The sequence below is a fragment of the Pinus tabuliformis genome, chromosome 8 (genome assembly GCF_031772625.1).
Source record: "Pinus tabuliformis cultivar Carrire ecotype Pingquan chromosome 8, CPIR1, whole genome shotgun sequence".
Classification (NCBI taxonomy): domain Eukaryota; kingdom Viridiplantae; phylum Streptophyta; class Pinopsida; order Pinales; family Pinaceae; genus Pinus; species Pinus tabuliformis.
The window spans coordinates 1,797,360,211-1,797,363,857 of record NC_142294.1 but is presented as its reverse complement, the minus strand read 5'-3'; positions in this window follow the sequence as shown (position 1 = coordinate 1,797,363,857).

The window sequence follows — 3,647 nt, the reverse complement described above, 5'->3', positions numbered from 1 at the left end:
GGGTCATGTGACCGATTTTGTCTTGGACATGGAACATCTTTGATAAACCATAAACATTTATATATATTTTTGATTTTCGGAGCTTTATTTTGGTTAAGTTTTATGATCCTGATGCAAATGTTGATTGAAATGCTTTCTTTTATAAACGTTGCAAATGTCTATATAACACATAATTTGCTAATGAATCAGTTAATGTGTTTAAGTTTCTGGAAATGTGTTGATATTGAATAGAATCAAACTGCCTTTCCAAAATCCTGACCCTTAGGAACATACGATAGATAGCTGGATTCCAAACAGAATATATGCGAGTAAGCTGTAGGATGACAAGTTGTGAGTCTAGCCTTACAAAAAGTTGGTTTATGTCACCTGCGATGGCATCAGAGAGAAGTTCTATCAATGTGCTATACTCAGCGATGTTGTTCATTGATCGACCAATACATGCCCCTCTGAAACTCACTAACTGGCCGCTTGGATCAAAAATGGCCTAGGCCATAGAAGATAGATTCTGCGCACTATGACTAGCTTCGTCGGCATATCCAACGGATGATTCCAATAGGTTCGACATCTACAAAAAATGAAAAAATGGATTACCTAACCAAAATGATCACTCTTGACAAAAACAAAAATGTAACAAAAGCATATGAAGAGGTCACTACACTTAGTCAAGCATAGTAACGCTTAAGGTACAACTCGTTTCAGGGTTACGCCAATGGAATTCCATTGTAATCTACTAGCTTGTAGGCTCCTTTTGCTAACACTCATTTAACAATGTAGGGACCCATCCATAAAGATTGGAACTTACCTGCTCCTAGTTTATCGGATTTCTAATCATAAAGCAAGACCAGGACACCTTATGAGAAGACACGGGGTTTGAATTTTTTTTCAAACTGCGCCTTAACTTGTTTCTTATGGGCTTCATTAGCCAAGGCAGCATCACGATGGGTTTCATCCAATTGGATTAGTTCCAAGAAATGAGCCTCTTCCTTTGAAGTTCCGGGGAGAAGGTCGATTGCGAGCTTGAGAGATGAAATCTCACATTGAATTGGTAAGATGGCTTCCAGGCCATAAACTAGTTGGAAGGGTGTAAACCCAGTCACATTTCGTATCGAGGTTCTATAAGCCCACCAGGCTGAGTATAGGATCAGGTGCCAACTGCGTTTGTGGACTCCAATCATCCTTTCCAGTATGTGCTTTAGGACTTTGTTGATGGCCTCAACTTGTCCATTAGCTTGCAGATAATATGGAGTAGAACTGTCGTGGGACAATCCTAGTTTGGCAGCCAATTCGACCATCATGTGATTGCGAAAATGCGATCCATGATCTGTGACTATAGCTTGTGGAACACCAAACCTAGAGACTACATGATTGAAAAGGAAAAGAGCAGCTATTTTTCCGCTGTTGTTTAATGTAGGCATCGCTTCAGCCCATTTCGTAAAATAGTCAACTGCGACTATGATATACCCATGCCCCCTGGCCAAGGTGGGGTTACATGTCATGAAATCTATGCCCCATTTGGTGAATGGCCCAACACCAACTATTGGTTGCAAAGGTGTGGGTTGAAGATTTGACAAGCATGACAACTTCTGACTACGGTTATGCAATCTTTGAACATTGTTGGCCAAGAGTAGCCTGCTCGTAAAATCTTTTGTGTCGTAGCATAACTAGATTGATGCCCCCCACATGCCCCTAAATGACAATCATTCAAGAATTTTTTCAGCCTCCTCATGGGTGAGGCACCTTCATAGAACTGTATCGATACCGCGACAGTAAAGCGTATCAGCGATGATCATGTAGTCTTTTGCTTGGTATCAAGTATGTCATTGTTCAGAGTGAGAGGTATTAGGCCTGTATGTTTGGGTTTGGAGATAGATGATTATATCTCCGTACCATGGATCACTTGACAATATCATAAACAAAGATTCATCCACGATTGTTGCTTTGGATGTTGAATTGTTGGACGATGATGGGAAATCACATAATAGCTCTGTGAAAACTAGAGATTTCTTGAACCTTACATGGGTTGAGTCGAATTCCATCCTTAGAAACCATGAAGCCAAGTAAATGACTAGAACCGACACAAAACACACACTTGTGTGGATTGAGTCGTATCTTGTAGTGTCGGCAACGTAGAAATATAGCTCTCAAATGCTGTGGATGATCAGTCTGCTTTCGCGAATGAGCTGGAAGATCATCGAGATATGGTTGAACGATGTTCTTGATGTCATGGAAAGCATAATTCATAGCCCTCTGAAAAATTGCCCCTGCGTTCTTTAAACTGAAAGGTAATTTATGGTAGGCGAATGTACCCCACGGATGAATAAATGTAGTCTTCGACTGGTCCTGTGGGTGGATGTTTATTTGATTATACCCGGAAAATCCATCCATAAATGAAAAGATTTCGCATCTGGTGCATTCATCAATTATCTGGTCGATGAAGGGTGTAGGGTAGTTATCCTTTGGACAAGCTTGATTTACATCCCTGTAATCAACGCACACTCTAATCGTTCCTTGCTTTTTCATCACAAGAACAATATTCGATACCCAATCAGTTAGAGGAACTGGGTAAATGAAACCAACATGTAAAAGTTTTTCAACTTCTGCCTTAATGGCAGCGGCTTTCTTCGGGTGCACCTGCTGAAGCCGTTGTCGTACCGGTTTGACATCTAGATACATCTTGATTTCGTGTTCAACTATACTCGAGTCAATGCCTGGCATTTCTTCATATGACCATGCAAAGACATCTCTGAATTCATGAAAGAGAGCGCAATATATTTCCAGTTCTAAAGAAGAACAAGATTTTCCGACATGAATATTCTCTACAACATTAGGTTTGATCGAGATATTTATGGCAATAGTTTCTTCAATGTTGGATAGATTTTGCTTTGAATCCATCGTATTTATAGTGTTTGATAGAAAATCAAAAACTGAAGGATGATCAAGGTCGCTAGAATAATCTTCGTTGTAATCTGGAAGATGGGAACGATGGTGGTAATATTCCCATGGTGCCTCTCCTATCGTCATCGACTGAATAATTCCTTCATCTGTAGAATGTACATGTGACCAAGGATCTAAAGAGGTGCCATATTCCTTTGACCTATCTACCCAAACACTCGACAAGCATTGATTTGGGTTTGCCACCCAGGTTGAGAAAATTGATTGCTACAAAATCTCTATTGGGCTTGGAGGCAAAACCTGTTGATGATCCATGCTAAAAAAATGTTTGGAAATCTTCTTAATGGAAGATATCATGTTGCAGTTTCCTATTGTTGCAACTTTCGCCAAATTACTTGGAGGCAGTAGGGAAAAATTACCCATTAAGGTAGGGTCTTTTAGGAGGCCTACTCTGACATTTCGAAGCGAATGAGAGCTTCCATGGATCATTGGAATGCTTCCTGTAACTTGTGAATTGTTGGGGAGAAAGGTTTGTTCATCAACGGTTGTAATTCCTCCTTGGAAAGTGTTACACTAAAAAATGTCACCATGACCATTTACAGTTAGGATGACTCTATCAACAGTCATGCTACCCTCTTAGGCAAGTCTTATGCCTCTGCTTTCCATGTCAAACTCCAAAAAAGAGAGAAATTCTTTCTAAATGTATTTATCTCTGGGGATGCAGGTTCTCTCAACCTTACCTGCAGGGACGCACC